We start from the raw sequence: 18,506 nt of genomic DNA, 5'->3' as shown, positions 1-18,506 counted from the left end.
TTTTATTTATTTTATTTCCTATAGCTTTGGTTTGGTTAACTATTTCTTTAGCTGAAACTAATCGAACACCTTTTGACTTTGCTGAAGGAGAATCTGAATTAGTATCGGGGTTTAACGTTAAGTATAGAAGAGGAGGGTTTGCATTAATTTTTTTAGCTGAATATGCAAGAATTTTATTTATAAGCATATTATTTTGTGTGATTTTTTTAGGGTGTGATGTGTTTAATTTATTATTTAATTTAAAATTAATATTAATTTCATTTATTTTTATTTGGGTTCGAGGTACTTTACCTCGGTTTCGTTATGATAAATTAATATATTTGGCATGAAAGTGTTTTTTATCTTTCATTAAATTATTTAATATTTTTTATTGGATTAAAAATTTTATTATTTCATTTATTATTATGAATTAAAATTAGTAATTTATTAAGTTAATAGAAAGTAAGATTTCTATCTTATGTTTTCAAAACATATGCTTATTCAAGCTCATTAACTAATATAAGAGATTATCTCATCATTTATATACTAAAGGGTTAATAATATAATATAAAAAATAAACAACGGTTAAAATTTGTCCAATTAAAACATAAGGTTCTTCTACAGGGCGAGCTCCAATTCAGGTTAATAAAATTACTATTACTACTATAATTTAAAATAAAATTTGATTAATTGGGTAAAATTGAATACCTCAGAATTTTCTTAAGTTATAAAATGGAAGAATTATTGAAAGAATTGAAAGAACTAAAGCAATTACTCTTCCTAATTTATTAGGAATAGATCGAAGAATTGCGTAAGCGAATAGAAAATATCATTCTGGTTGAATGTGGGCTGGTGTTACTAATGGGTTAGCTGGGATAAAATTATCTGGGTCTCCTAATAAATTTGGATTAATTAAAATTAAAGAAATTAGTAAAAAAATCATATTAATAAATCCTACAATGTCTTTGTAAGTAAAATATGGATGAAATGGAATTTTATCTCTATTTGAATTTAACCCAATTGGGTTATTTGACCCTGTTTGATGAAGGAATAATAAATGAATTAAAGTTATTGCTAATACAATAAAAGGTAAAATAAAGTGGAATGTAAAAAATCGAGTTAAAGTTGCGTTATCAACAGCGAATCCTCCTCAAACTCATTGTACAAGATCAATCCCAAGATAAGGTACTGCTGATAATAAATTTGTAATAACTTTTGCTCCTCAAAAAGATATTTGTCCTCATGGTAATACATAACCTATAAAAGCAGTTCCTATTACTAAAAATAAAATAATTACTCCAATTATTCATGTAGGTGTAAATAAATAAGATCCGTAGTAAATTCCTCGTCCTACATGTAAATAAATACAAATAAAGAAAAAAGAAGCACCATTAGCGTGTATTGTTCGTAATAATCATCCATAATTTACATCACGACAGATATGATTAACTCTATTAAAAGCTAAATTTACATCTGCGGTGTAGTGTATAGCTAAAAACAATCCAGTTAAAATTTGGATAATTAAACATAATCCTAATAAAGATCCAAAATTTCATCATCTTAAAATATTAACAGGTGCAGGAAGATCAACTAAAGCATTGTTAGCAATTTTAAATAAAGGGTGGGAAGTTCGTAAAGGTTTGTTCATTAATTTATAATTCGTAATGGTCCTTTGAATATTTTAGTTATTTTTACAATAACAATCAGGGTAATTAATAAATAATTTATTAAAAGAATTGTAATTAAGTTGGTAGGAAAGTTATAAAGTTTATTTAATGATAATGAATTTTCTATAAAATAAGAATAATTTGAGGAAATTGATTCTATTTCATTATTTAATAAAAAAAATCTAATTGAATTTTGTCGATAAAAAAATTAAAATTAAAGATATAAAAAATAAAGAAATTGAAATTATTGTTAATTTAATTGATAAATTAAATATTTCATTAGAAGCTTAAGATGTGACATAAATAAATAAAACTAGTATACCTCCTAGAAAAATTAAAAATAAAATATATGAGCATAAAAATGTTTTTGTTATTAACCCTGTAATTAAAGAAATTAAAATTGTTTGGATTAAAAGTGTAAATCCTATAGCTAATGGGTGAATTATATTTATAAAAATAATTGAAGTTAAGAAAATTAAAGAATATAAAATTATTTGAAGAATTTCAAGAGGTAGTTTATAAAAAATATTAATTTTGGGGATTAATGAAAAAGAAATTCTTTTCTCTTGAAGTTTTAAAAGAATTAATCTTATTTTTGATTTACAAGACCAATGCTTTTATTAAACTATTAAGACTAATGATTATAAATTTGTACTGAAGTTTACCAATGATTTTATTTATTTGTGGGTTATTTTGTTTTGTTTCTAATCGAAAACATTTGTTATCAATACTTTTAAGTCATGAATTTATTGTTTTAATTTTATTTTTTATATTGTTTATTTATTTAAATATAGTAAATTATGAAAGTTATTTTAGTATAATATTTTTAACTTTTAGAGTTTGTGAAGGTGCTTTGGGTTTATCTATTTTAGTATCAATAATTCGAACACATGGGAATGATTATTTTCAATCTTTTAGAATTATATAATGTTAAAATTAATTTTTGTTTTAGTATTTTTATAACCTATTTGTTTTATTAATAATATATTTTGAATGGTACAGATTTTATTATTTTTTATTATTTTTTTATTTTTATTAATAAATAATTTTATAAATTATTGAATAAATATTTCTTATTTTTTAGGTTGTGATATACTTTCTTATGTGTTAGTTTTATTGAGTTTATGAATTTGTTCATTAATATTAATAGCAAGAGAAAGAGCTTATAAATATAATAATTATAAGAATTTATTTTTATTAAATATTGTTATATTATTATTATTACTTGTTTTAACATTTGGAAGAATGAGTTTATTTATATTTTATTTATTTTGTATATTTTATACTTTATTAGTTTCTTTACCTATATTAATTGGAATTTTTTATTTAATAAATAAAATAGGAACAACAAATTTTTATTTAATAAATAATTTTATATTTAATTATGATTTATTATATTTTTGTTTAGTGTGTGCTTTTTTAGTAAAAATACCGATATTTTTAGTTCATTTGTGGTTACCTAAAGCTCATGTTGAAGCTCCTATATCTGGTTCTATAATTTTAGCTGGAATTATATTAAAATTAGGGGGTTATGGGATATTACAAGTTTTATCAATTTTACAAATAATCAATTTAAAATATAGATTTATTTGAATTAGAATTAGATTAGTTGGAGTAGTTTTAGTTAGATTTGTTTGTTTACGTCAAACTGACTTAAAGGCTTTAATTGCTTATTCTTTAGTAGCTCAAATAGGAATTGTTCTAGCAGGACTTTTAACTATATCTTATTGAGGTTTAGTGGATCTTATAGATTAATAATTGCTCATGGACTTTGTTCTTCTGGGTTATTTTGTTTAGCTAATGTATCTTATGAACGATTAGGGAGACGAAGTTTATTAATTAATAAAGGACTTTTAAATTTTATACCTGCTATAGCTTTATGGTGATTTTTATTGAGATCAGCAAATATAGCAGCTCCTCCTACATTAAATTTATTAGGTGAAATTTCTTTATTAAATAGAATTGTTTCTTGGTCTTGAGTTTCTATAATTATACTTTCTTTATTATCTTTTTTTAGAGCTGCTTATACTTTATATTTATATTCATTTAATCAACATGGAAACATTTTTTCTGGGGTTTATTCTTTTAGAAGAGGTAAAATTCGTGAATATTTATTAATATTATTACATTGATTACCTTTAAATATATTAATTATAAGAAGAGATATATGTTTATTGTGATTATATTTAAATAATTTAAAAAAAATACTAATTTGTGGTGTTAGTGATATGAGTAATTCATTTTAGATCGTGAAATATTTGTAGAATTCGATTTTTAAATTTAATTTCTATTAGTATAACTTTTTTTTTGTAGTCTTTATTTTTTTTAAAATAATTTAGTATATTTTATTGAATGAGAAGTAGTTTCTTTAAATTCTATATCAATTACTATAACTTTTTTATTTGATTGAATAAGTTTATTATTTATGTCTTTTGTATTAATAATTTCTTCTTTAGTAATTTTTTATAGAAAAGAATATATAAGAGGAGATGTTAATATTAATCGTTTTATTATATTAGTCTTAATATTTGTTTTATCTATATACCTATTAATTATTAGACCTAATTTAATAGGAATTTTATTGGGATGAGATGGATTAGGATTAGTTTCATATTGTTTAGTTATTTATTTTCAAAATATTAAATCTTATAATGCTGGTATATTAACAGCGTTATCAAATCAAATTGGAGATGTAGCTTTATTGTTAGCTTTTGCATGAATATTAAATTAAGGAAGATGAAATTATACTTTTTATTTAGAAGTTATGCAAAATGAATTTGAAATAATATTAATTGGATCTTTAGTGATATTGGCTGCTATAACTAAAAGTGCACAAATTCCGTTTTCTTCTTGATTGCCAGCTGCGATAGCTGCGCCGACTCCTGTGTCTTCTTTAGTTCATTCGTCTACATTGGTAACTGCAGGAGTGTATTTATTAATTCGGTTTAATATTTTATTGAGAAACTCATGAATAGGACAGTTTTTACTTTTATTGTCAGGTTTAACTATATTTATAGCAGGTTTAGGAGCTAATTTTGAATTTGATTTAAAAAAATCATTGCCTTATCTACTTTAAGTCAATTAGGATTAATAATAAGAATTTTATCGATAGGTTTTTATAAATTAGCTATATTTCATTTACTAACTCATGCTTTATTTAAAGCTTTATTATTTATATGTGCAGGAGCAATTATTCACAATATAAATAATTCTCAGGATATTCGTTTGATGGGGGGTTTAAGAATTCATATACCTTTAACTTCAGCTTGTTTTAATGTATCAAATTTAGATTTATGTGGAATACCTTTTTTAGCTGGATTTTATTCAAAAGATATAATTTTAGAAATTGTTATAATTAGAAATATTAATATATTTTCTTTCTTTTTATATTTTTTTTCAACTGGATTAACTGTTTGTTATTCATTTCGGTTAGTTTATTATTCGATAACAGGAGATTTAAATTGTAGAAGTTTAAATGTATTAAATGATGAAAGTTGAGTTATATTACGAGGAACAATAGGTTTATTGGTTATAAGAATTATTGGAGGTAGAATGTTAAATTGATTAATTTTTCCTGTGCCTTATATAATTTGTTTACCGTTTTTTTTTAAATTATTAACTTTATTTGTTTGTATTTTTGGTGGTTTATTTGATTATTTAATTTCAGTAAGAAATTTATACACAATTAATAAATCAATAATTTTATATAATTTAACAAATTTTATAGGTTCAATGTGATTTATACCTTATATTAGAACTTATGGAGTTATTTTTTATCCTTTAAATTATGGTAAAATCGTTAGTAAAAGCTTTGATCAGGGTTGATAAGAATATTTTGGAGGTCAACATTTATATCAAAAATTATTAAATTCTCAAACTTTATTTTTAATTCATAATAATAATTTAAAAATTTATTTAATATTATTTGTATTTTGAATTTTAATTTTAGTAAATTTTTTATTATTTTTATATTTAAATAGCTTATATTTAGAGTACAACACTGAAGATGTTGGGGAGATTATTTAATCTTTAAATATAGTGAATTTATTTTATTTTTACAATGAAAATGTAAAGTTTTATTTTAAACTATATAAATAGAAGTATAAATGGAATTTAACCATTAAACGAAAAAAGTTAGCAGCTTTTACTTGATCACCATACTTCCTTAATTGGAGTAAAAGCTCAATTCTATCATTAACAGTGATAAGCCTCTAATTTGGCTTCAATTAAAGAATAAGGGTAAAATTACCTAAAATTAGGTCGAAACTAAATGCAATAAATCGCTTCATATTCAAAAATTGTTATAAGGTAGATTGAAATATCAATACTTTTTAAATGCAAATCAAATGTTATAATTAACTACAACCCTATTATTAATTAAGAAGATCAGTTTAATATACCTTGATTTCATTCATGGTACAGTCCAATTAATAAAATAAAAATAAAAATCATTGAAGTTGTTGATCAAATTATTAAATTTGAAAATTTAAAAATAATAATTATGGAGAGAATTAGAGCAATTTCAACATCAAAAATTAAAAAATAATTGTGATTAAAAAAAAATAGTAAAGAAAATGGTAACCGAGAAGATGATTTTGGATCAAATCCGCATTCAAAAGGAGATCTCTTTTCTCGGTCAACTAAAGTTTTTTTAGATAAAATTGAAGCTAAAATTATAACAATAAAAGAAATTATTATAATTATTGTGGCGATAAAAAGAATTGAAAAAATTATCAATACTATTAATAATAGACCTTATGATTGGAAGTCATATATACTTTTATACTATATTGATATAATAAATTTATTAACCTCCTCATCAGTAAATTGTCATATATAAAAATAATCAAACTACATCGACAAAATGTCAATATCATGCTGCTTCTTCAAAGCCAAAATGATGAGCTTTAGAAAAGTGATTATTTAAATGTCGTAATAAACAAATTAATAAGAATGTTGTTCCAATAAGAACATGAATTCCATGAAATCCTGTAGCTATAAAAAATGTTGAACCATAAACCGAATCTGCGATTGTAAATGGAGCTTCAATATATTCATAAGCTTGAAGTATTGTAAAGTAAATTCCTAAAAGAACAGTAAAAAATAATCCTTGAGTAGTTTGTGAATGGTTTCCTTCCATTAATCTATGATGAGCTCATGTTACAGTAACCCCCGAAGTTAATAAAATTGCAGTATTTAAAAGAGGAATTTGAAAAGGATTAAAAGAAATAATTCCAGCAGGTGGCCATGATGCTCCTAATTCAATTGCTGGAGATAAACTTCTGTGGAAAAATGCTCAAAAAAAACTTACAAAAAATAAAACTTCTGATAAAATAAATAAAATTATACCTCATCGTAAACCAATAGTTACTGGGTAAGTATGTAATCCTTGATAAGTTCCTTCTCGAGATACATCTCGTCATCATTGATAAACAGTTAAGATAGTAATAATATTTCCTAAAAAAAATAATGATGTATCATATTGATGAAATCATTTAATTATTCCTGAAACAGTAGTTATGGCACCAATTGCCCCTGTTAGTGGTCATGGTCTATAATCAATTAAATGAAATGGATGATTTGAATGTGTAGACATTTATTTTATTAATATATATATATATATATATATATATATATATATTTGTATATATTAAATAAAGTAAATTAATTAACTTCTCTAGAATAAAGTGTTCTTAAAACAGCAAATACATAAGACTGAATTATAGCTACAGCAGATTCAAGAACTAATAAAGCAATTTGAGCTATTAATAAAAAAGTGACTAGTATATAAGATATAGAGGGTCCTGTATTTCCTAATAAAGTTAATAATAAATGACCTGCAATTATATTAGCAGTTAATCGAACTGCTAAAGTTCCAGGTCGAATTACATTTCTAATTGTTTCAATACAAACTATAAAAGGTATAAGAATTACTGGGGTTCCTTAAGGCACAAGGTGGGCGAATATATGTTGAGTGTGGTTAATTCATCCATAAATTATAAAAGATAACCATAAAGGTAAAGCTAATGAAAGAGTTAATGTTAAATGACTTGTTCTTGTAAAATTATAAGGAAATAAACCTATAAAATTATTGAAAAGAATAAGAGAAAATAAAGAAATAAAAATAAATGTTGAACCATTATGACCTGAAGGTCCTAAAAGAGTTTTAGACTCTTTATGTAAAGTTGATAAAATTGTATTTCAAAAAATATTATAACGAGAAGGTATTAATCAATAAATAGAAGGAATTATTAAAAGACCTAAAAATGTTCTTATTCAATTTATTGATAAACCGAAAATTGCTGATGGGTCGAATACAGAAAATAAATTTGTTATCATTTTCAATTTATTGAATTTAAATTAATATTTTTTAATTCATTTGATTTAGGGGAAGAAGGTATATAAGCATAATAATTTGTTGAGCAAAATAAGATAAAAGTAATAGAAAAAATAAAAAATAAAGTTAATCATTTAATTGGGGCTATTTGAGGGATTAAAAAATATTAATAATTTAATAATATTAGTTTGACATACTAATGTTATAATTTTAACTAATTTTTTAGTTCATTAGAAGTAAGTGCTAGTTTACTATAAAATGGTTTAAGAGACCAGTACTTGCTTTCAGTCATCTAATGAAGAATTTACACTGTTAGAAATTCATTTAATAAAATAATTTACAGGAACTCTTTCAATTACAATTGGCATAAAACTATGATTAGCTACACAAATTTCTGAACATTGACCGTAAAATAATCCTGGGCGGTTAATGAAAAAATTAGTTTGGTTTAATCGTCCTGGGGTTCCATCAACTTTTACTCCTATAGCTGGGATTGTTCATGAATGAATTACATCAGCTGCTGTCACTAAAATTCGAATTTGAGAATTTATTGGTAAAACAATTCGGTTATCTACATCTAGTAAACGAAACCCATCATTTCATTTGTAGGAATTATTTATGAATCAAATTCAACATTATTGAAATGTGAATATTCATAACTTCAGTATCATTGATGACCAATTCTTTTTAAAGTTACTGAAGGTTCATTAATTTCGTCTAATAAATATAATAAACGTAAAGATGGGAACGCAATAAATAATAAAATAATAGCGGGTAAAATTTTTCAAATTATTTCAATTAATTGTCCATGTTATAAAAAACGATTAATATAATCATTAAAGAATAATATAAATATTAAATATCCAACTAAAACAGTAATTATTACTAAAATCAGTAATGCGTGATCATGAAAAAAAATTAATTGTTCTATTAAGGGAGAAGCTCTATCTTGAAGACCTAAATTAGCTCATGTTGACATTTATTTTCTAATAAAAGTAAAAATTCTTTATATATGGAGCTTAAATCCATTGCACTAATCTGCCATATTAGAAATTAATTAGTTAATAAAGGTAGTTCAGAATAGCTATGTTCAGCAGGTGGGGTGTTTTGATATCATTCAATTGAAGAATTTAGTTGAACTGGGTAAATAACTTGACGTTGAGATACTAAACTTTCTCAAATAATATAGAAAAAATATAAAATTCCTAATAAAGAAATTGATGATCCAATAGTTGAAATTACGTTTCATGTAGTATAAGCATCTGGGTAATCAGAATAACGACGTGGTATTCCTGCTAAGAAATGTTGAGGGAAAAATGTCAAATTTACTCCAATAAATATAATAATAAATTGACTTTTTAATCATTTATTATTTATAGTTAATCCTGTAAATAAAGGGTATCAATGTACAAATCCAGCTATAATTGCAAATACTGCTTCTATTGACAATACATAATGAAAATGAGCAACTACATAATATGTGTCATGTAAAATAATGTCAACAGATGAATTTGCTAAAACAACTCCGGTTAATCCTCCGACTGTAAATAAAAATACAAATCCTAAAGCTCATAAAATGGCTGGTGAATAGCAAAGTTGTGTTCAGTGAAGTGTAGCAAGTCAGCTAAAAATTTTAATACCTGTAGGTACAGCAATAATTATAGTTGCTGATGTAAAATAAGCTCGTGTATCCACGTCTATTCCAACTGTAAATATATGGTGAGCTCATACAATAAATCCTAATAATCCAATAGCTAATATTGCATAAATTATTCCTAAAGATCCAAAAGTTTCCTTTTTACCTGATTCTTGACTAATAATATGAGAAATTATTCCAAATCCCGGTAAAATTAGAATATAAACTTCTGGGTGACCAAAACATCAAAATAAATGTTGGTATAGAATTGGGTCTCCTCCACCAGCTGGGTCAAAAAATGAAGTATTAAGATTTGTTAAGGTCTGTTAATAATATAGTAATAGCTCCCGCTAAAACAGGAAGAGATAAAAGAAGTAAAAGAGCTGTAATTACAACAACAGATCAAACAAATAAAGGTATACGGTCTAAAGTAATTCCTGAAGATCGTATATTAATTACTGTTGTGATAAAATTTACAGCTCCTAAAATTGAGGAAATTCCTGCTAAATGTAAAGAGAAAATAGCTAAATCTACAGAAGCTCCCCCATGAGCAATTCCTGCTGATAAAGGGGGGTAAACTGTTCACTCTGTTCCAGCTCCGTTTTCAACTATTCTTCTAACTAATAATAATGGTAAAGCGGGGGGTAAAAGTCAAAATCTTATATTATTCATCCGAGGGAAAGCTATATCAGGAGCTCCTAATATTAAAGGTACAAGTCAATTACCAAATCCTCCAATTATAATTGGTATAACTATAAAAAAAATTATAATAAAAGCATGAGCTGTAACAATTACATTATAAATTTGGTCATCACCAATTAAAGCTCCAGGATGTCCTAATTCAGCTCGGATTAAAATTCTTAATGATGTTCCGACTATTCCTGCTCAAGCACCGAAAATAAAATATAATGTTCCAATATCTTTATGATTTGTTGAAAATAATCATTGTCGCGATTAAGTGGCTGAAATTAGGCGATAGATTGTAAATCTATTTATAAGAAATTTTCTTCTTAATCAAGTGATTAGTAAAATTATAAATTGGTCTTATAGTCAATAATGACATCAAACTGCAATTTTGAAGGAGTAATTAATTACTAAGGCTTAAAGGATTTCCTATATTTACAGCTTTGAAGGCTATGAGTTTCATTTAACTTAAAGCCTTTAACCTAAAATATAGAATAAAATATTGAAATTATAAATAATCCAAAAATTGACAGAAATGTACAAATCAAGTATAATTTTATACTAAAATTATTGATTTGGGTGCTAATAACTCAGTTATTTTCGTAATAATTTATTAAAGTTGATATTAATAAAATTATTAATTGAAAATATTGATTACAAAAAGTTAATTGTTGGATTACAATTCATTTTGGTAAAAATCCTAAAAATGGGGGTAATCCACCTAAAGATAAAAAATTTATAAATAAAGTAAATTTTATAATTTTTCTTTGTATAAATCATGAAAATAATTGGTTTAAATGAAATAATTTGAAAATATTAAATATAAAAGTTAAAATAAATGATTAAAAAGAATAAAATAAAAAATAAATTATTCAAATTGACTCATTAATTATTAATGATCTTAGTATTCAACCTAAATGATTAATAGAAGAAAAAGCTATAAGTTTTCGTAAAGAAGTTTGATTTAAACCTCCAATTGCTCCAATAATTACTGAAAGAATTACTCTAATAAGTAATAAATTTTTTAAATTTAAATAAGACATTAATATTAGAGGAGCAATTTTTTGTCATGTTATTAAAAGAAGATCATTTATTCAAGTTAATCCTTCTATTAAATTAGGGAATCAAAAATGAAAGGGGGCGGCTCCTCTTTTTAGCAATAAAGTTGATAAAATAATTATTGAAGCAAATGAGTTATTAATTTCAATTGTTATTCTATTGTTTAACATTAATAAAATCACTGAAAATAATAAAGCAGTTGAAGCTAAAGCTTGGGTTAAAAAATATTTTAAAGAAGCTTCCGTTGATTTAAAATTATTATTATCTCTTATTAGGGGAATAAAAGATAACAAATTAATTTCTAAACCTATTCATGCTCCTAACCAAGAATTAGAGGTTACTGTAATTAATATTGCGATAATTATTATTGTAATAAATAAAAGTTTTGAAGAATTATTAAAAATTAAAAAGAAAAGGATTAAAGCCTTTATAAATGGGGTATGAACCCAGAAGCTTAGTTAGCTTATCTTTTTATATTTTGGTGTACGATGCACAAAAGTTTTTGATACTTTTAGTAATAGTTTAATTCTATTAAATATAAAATCCTTCAAAAAATAACAATAAAATCAATCAATGAATGTAGAATCCTACATAATTTACACTATCAAGGTAATCCTTTTATCAGGCAATTCATTTACAATAAAATCCCGTCTATTTTTTTTTTTTTTTTTTTTGTATAGTTTACTAATATATTTTGGAAAATACTTTAATTTTTATTATTATAATTATTCAAATTAAATAATACATTTTAGTAGTAAATTTATTTTAATATAGTTTTAATTATAAATATTTAACATGTTCTATATAGATATATATATTATAGTAAATCATCAACAATATATAAATATATAAATATATAATAATTTATAGGATCTATATTAATTTATATAAATGAAAAGAATTATTAGATAAATCTTTAAAATATAGATTTTTTTTACCATATTTGTAATGATTTTTGGATTGCGAAATTTTTTATTTGAATTGTTAATTATATAATAATATTTTAAATATTTATATAAAATTAAAAAATCATTGTATTTTTATTTTACTAAAATGTAGTATTATTATTTAATATTAATTATTTTAAAATTATGTAAAATTTTAAAAATTTATGTATTAATATGGAAAATTAAATAATATTTAATTTTCATTTTTATTTTAAAATGAAAATTATATTAATAGGGGTTTATTTTTGATTATTCTGAGTTTTAGTGATTAAATAAAATTATTATAAATTTATTAAATTATAAAAAAAATAAAATTTTAAATAAATTATTATAGAGGAAATTTATAAATAGTTTATTTTATATTAAATTATTTAATTATATTTATAAAGTTTTATTTCGGCTTAAAAGTTTGTTATTAATTTGATTTATATGTAAATTTTTGTATGAATATTTAATAATTTAAAAAATTATTAAATTTATTATAATCGCAGTAATTAATTTTATTAGTTAAAGAAATTTAGAAATAATATTAAAGAGTATAGTTTAAATTGGTGCCAGCAATCGCGGTTACACCAATTATACAAATGAATTTTTTTAGTAAAAGTTAAATTGGTTTGATTTAAATATAATTAAATTTATTAAGTGAAATTTTAAATTTAAAATTTTTGTTAAGTGAATAATTGAAACTTGAAAATTTTAAATAAAAACTAGGATTAGATACCCTATTATTTAAAACGTAAATATAAATACTTAAGTAGTAATAGTTAAGTTCTTGAAACTTAAAAAATTTGGCGGTATTTTAGTCTATCCAGAGGAACCTATTTTCTAATCGATAATCCACGATGGACCTTACTTAAGTTTGTAACCAGTTTATATACCGTCGTTTTCAGAATATTTTATAAGAATATTAATATTCAATAATTTTTATTAAAATTTATATCAGATCAAGGTGTAGCTTATATTTAAGTAATAATGGGTTACAATAAATTTATTTAAACGGATAAAATTATGAAAAAATTTTTGAAGGTGGATTTGGTAGTAAAATTATAAAGATTAATAATTTGATTTTAGCTCTAAAATATGTACACATCGCCCGTCGCTCTTATCATTAAGGTAAGATAAGTCGTAAAAAAGTAGATGTACTGGAAAGTGTATCTAGAATGACAATTTAAAGCTTATTAAGTAAAGCATTTCATTTACATTGAAAAGATTTTTGTGCAAATCAATATAAATTGACTAGATTTTATTTATTAATTTTATTTATTTTATTTTAAAATATTAAAAATAATTATATAGGAAAAAGTTTTAGTATTGTTTAAAGAAAAAATAATTTTAATAATAGTTTAATAGTATTGTAAAAGATAATTGAAATATTTTGAAAAATTTTTATTATAAAAGAAAATTTAATTTATTGTACCTTGTGTATCAGTATTAAATAAAAAATATATAAGTATATTTTTCTCGATTTTAAAAGAGTTAATATAATATTAAAGTTAATGTAATAAAATTATTTTAAATATTATATTAGAAATGAAATGTTATTCGTTTTTAAAGGTATCTAGTTTTTCAAGAAATAAATTTAATTTAGAAATTATAAATTTATTTAAAAAAATTTTTAATTAAATAATTTATAATTTTAATATTTTATGGGATAAGCTATAAAATAAATTTTTAAAAATAATAAATAAATTTAAAATATATATGCTTAGAATTAGCAATTATTAAAAATTGTGTTATAATTTATTTTATAAATTAAATTATTTACTATATTTTAAATTTTTATTGAAATATTAATTTTAATTTTTTAAGAAATAATGATAGAATTAGTATATTTTATTGTAAAATAAATTTAAATGATAAGCTTAAGTAAAGAATTCGGCAAAAATAATATTCGCCTGTTTAGCAAAAACATGTCTTTTTGAATTAAATTTATAGTCTAACCTGCCCACTGAAAATTTTTAAATGGCCGCAGTATTTTAACTGTGCAAAGGTAGCATAATCATTAGTCTTTTAATTGAAGGCTGGAATGAATGGTTGGACGAAATATTAACTGTTTCATTTAAATTTTTTATAGAATTTTATTTTTTAGTCAAAAAGCTAAAATTTATTTAAAAGACGAGAAGACCCTATAAATCTTTAAATGTTATTTATTTTAATTATAAAGATTATTTTTATTATTATAAATTAAAATATTTTATTGGGGTGATATTAAAATTTAAAAAACTTTTAATGAATAAAATCATTAATGTATGAATATTTGATCCATTAATAATGATTAAAAGTTTAAGTTACTTTAGGGACAGCGTAATTTTTTTGGAGAGTTCATATCGATAAAAAAGATTGCGACCTCGATGTTGGATTAGGATATAATTTTGGGTGTAGCCGTTCAAATTTTAAGTCTGTTCGACTTTTAAATTCTTACATGATCTGAGTTCAAACCGGCGTAAGCCAGGTTGGTTTCTATCTTTAAAAATATATAATATTTTAGTACAAAAGGACCAAATATTAGAATAATTCTATTTTTATTTAGAATAATATTAATTAATATAACTATTTTGGCAGATTAGTACAATAAATTTAGAATTTATTTATGTAATATTTATTACAAATAGTACTTGTTTTATATAGAATTTATTATATATTTAGTAGGGAGTTTATTATTAATTATTTGTGTATTAGTTAGAGTAGCTTTTTTAACTTTATTGGAACGAAAAGTTTTAGGTTATATTCAAATTCGTAAGGGTCCTAATAAAGTTGGTTTAATAGGAATTCCTCAACCTTTTTGTGATGCAATTAAATTATTTACAAAAGAACAGACTTATCCATTATTATCTAATTATTTAAGATATTATATTTCACCTATTTTGTCTTTATTTTTATCTTTAGTGGTTTGAATATGTATACCATTTTTTGTAAAATTGTATTCTTTTAATTTGGGAGGATTATTTTTTTTATGCTGTACTAGATTAGGGGTTTATACAGTTATAGTAGCTGGGTGATCATCTAATTCAAATTATGCTTTATTAGGAGGTTTACGGGCTGTTGCTCAAACTATTTCTTATGAAGTTAGTTTAGCTTTAATTTTATTATCTTTTGTATTTTTAATTGGAGGGTATAATTTTTTATATTTTTATTATTATCAAACTTATATTTGATTTTTATTTATTTTATTTCCTATAGCTTTGGTTTGGTTAACTATTTCTTTAGCTGAAACTAATCGAACACCTTTTGACTTTGCTGAAAGAGAATCTGAATTAGTATCGGGGTTTAACGTTGAGTATAGAAGAGGAGGGTTTGCATTAATTTTTTTAGATGAATACGCAAGAATTTTATTTATAAGCATATTATTTTGTGTGATTTTTTTAGGGTGTGATGTGTTTAATTTATTATTTAATTTAAAATTAATATTAATTTCATTTATTTTTATTTGGGTTCGAGGTACTTTACCTCGGTTTCGTTATGATAAATTAATATATTTGGCATGAAAGTGTTTTTTATCTTTTTCATTAAATTATTTAATATTTTTTATTGGATTAAAAATTTTATTATTTTCTTTATTATTATGAATTAAAATTAGTAATTTATTAAGTTAATAGAAAGTAAGATTTCTATCTTATGTTTTCAAAACATATGCTTATTCAAGCTCATTAACTAATTTAAAAGATTATCTCATCATTTATATACTAAAGGGTTAATAATATAATATAAAAAATAAACAACGGTTAAAATTTGTCCAATTAAAACATAAGGTTCTTCTACAGGGCGAGATCCAATTCAGGTTAATAAAATTACTGTTACTACTATAATTCAAAATAAAATTTGATTAATTGGGTAAAATTGAATACCTCGGAATTTTCTTAAGTTATAAAATGGAAGAATTATTAAAATTGCAATTGAAAGAACTAAAGCAATTACTCCTCCTAATTTATTAGGAATAGATCGAAGAATTGCGTAAGCGAATAGAAAATATCATTCTGGTTGAATGTGGGCTGGTGTTACTAATGGGTTAGCTGGGATAAAATTATCCGGGTCTCCTAATAAATTTGGATTAATTAAAATTAAAGAAATTAGTAAAAAAATCATAATAATAAATCCTACAATGTCTTTGTAAGTAAAATATGGATGAAATGGAATTTTATCTCTATTTGAATTTAACCCAATTGGGTTATTTGACCCTGTTTGATGAAGGAATAATAAATGAATTAAAGTTATTGCTAATACAATAAAAGGTAAAATAAAGTGGAATGTAAAAAATCGAGTTAAAGTTGCGTTATCAACAACAAATCCTCCTCAAACTCATTGTACATGATCAATCCCAAGATAAGGTACTGCTGATAATAAATTTGTAATAACTGTTGCTCCTCAAAAAGATATTTGTCCTCATGGTAATACATAACCTATAAAAGCAGTTCCTATTACTAAAAATAAAATAATTACTCCAATTATTCATGTAGGTGTAAATAAATAAGATCCGTAGTAAATTCCTCGTCCTACATGTAAATAAATACAAATAAAGAAAAAAGAAGCACCATTAGCGTGTATTGTTCGTAATAATCATCCATAATTTACATCACGACAGATATGATTAACTCTATTAAAAGCTAAATTTACATCTGCGGTGTAGTGTATAGCTAAAAACAATCCAGTTAAAATTTGGATAATTAATAATTTGTTCATTAATTTATAATTCGTAATGGTCCTTTGAATATTTTAGTAATTTTTACAATAACAATCAGGGTAATTAATAAATAATTTATTAAAAGAATTGTAATTAAGTTGGTAGGAAAGTTATAAAGTTTATTTAATGATAATGAATTTTCTATAAAATAAGAATAATTTGATGAAATTGATTCTATTTCATTATTTAATAAAAAAAATCTAATTGAATTTTTGTCGATAAAAAAAATTAAAATTAAAGATATAAAAAATAAAGATTTTGAAATTATTGTTAATTTAATTGATAAATTAAATATTTCATTAGAAGCTTAAGATGTGACATAAATAAATAAAACTAGTATACCTCCTAGAAAAATTAAAAATAAAATATATGAAAATCAAAATGTTTTTGTTATTAACCTTGTAATTAAAGAAATTAAAATTGTTTGAATTAAAAGTGTAAATCCTATAGCTAATGGGTGAATTATATTCATAAAAATAATTGAAGTTAAGAAAATTAAAGAATATAAAATTATTTGAAGAATTTCAAGAGGTAGTTTATATAAAATATTAATTTTGGGGATTAATGAAAAAGAAATTCTTTTCTCTTGAAGTTTTAAAAGAATTAATCTTATTTTTGTTTTACAAGACCAATGTTTTTATTAAACTATTAAAACTAATGATTATAGTTTTGTACTGAAGTTTACCAATGATTTTATTTATTTGTGGATTATTTTGTTTTGTTTCTAATCGAAAACATTTGTTATCAATACTTTTAAGTCTTGAATTTATTGTTTTAATTTTATTTTTTATATTGTTTATTTATTTAAATATAGTAAATTATGAAAGTTATTTTAGTATAATATTTTTAACTCTTAGAGTTTGTGAAGGTGCTTTGGGCTTATCTATTTTAGTATCAATAATTCAAACACATGGGAATGATTATTTTCAATCTTTTAGAACTATATAATGTTAAAATTAATTTTTTTTTTAGTATTTTTATTACTTCTTTGTTTTATTAATAATATATTTTGAATGGTACAGGTTTTATTATTTTTTATTAGTTTTTTATTTTTATTAATAAATAATTTTATAAATTATTGAATAAATATTTCTTATTTTTTAGGTTGTGATATACTTTCTTATGGGTTAGTTTTATTGAGTTTATGAATTTGTTCATTAATATTAATAGCAAGAGAAAGAGTTTATGAATATAATAATTATAGGAATTTATTTTTTTTTATTAAATGTTGTTATATTATTATTATTACTTGTTTTAACATTTAGAAGAATGAGTTTATTTATATTTTATTTATTTTAATTTTAGGTTGGGGGTATCAACCTGAACGATTGCAAGCTGGTATTTATTTATTATTTTATACTTTATTAGTTTCTTTACCTATATTAATTGGAATTTTTTATTTAATAAATAAAATAGGAACAATAAATTTTTATTTAATAAATAATTTTATATTTAATTATGATTTATTATATTTTTGTTTAGTGTGTGCTTTTTTAGTAAAAATACCGATATTTTTAGT

Source organism: Drosophila virilis, unplaced genomic scaffold, assembly GCF_030788295.1.
Source record: "Drosophila virilis strain 15010-1051.87 unplaced genomic scaffold, Dvir_AGI_RSII-ME tig00000574, whole genome shotgun sequence".
NCBI classification, from domain to species: domain Eukaryota; kingdom Metazoa; phylum Arthropoda; class Insecta; order Diptera; family Drosophilidae; genus Drosophila; species Drosophila virilis.
Note: the sequence above shows the minus strand (reverse complement) of the source record.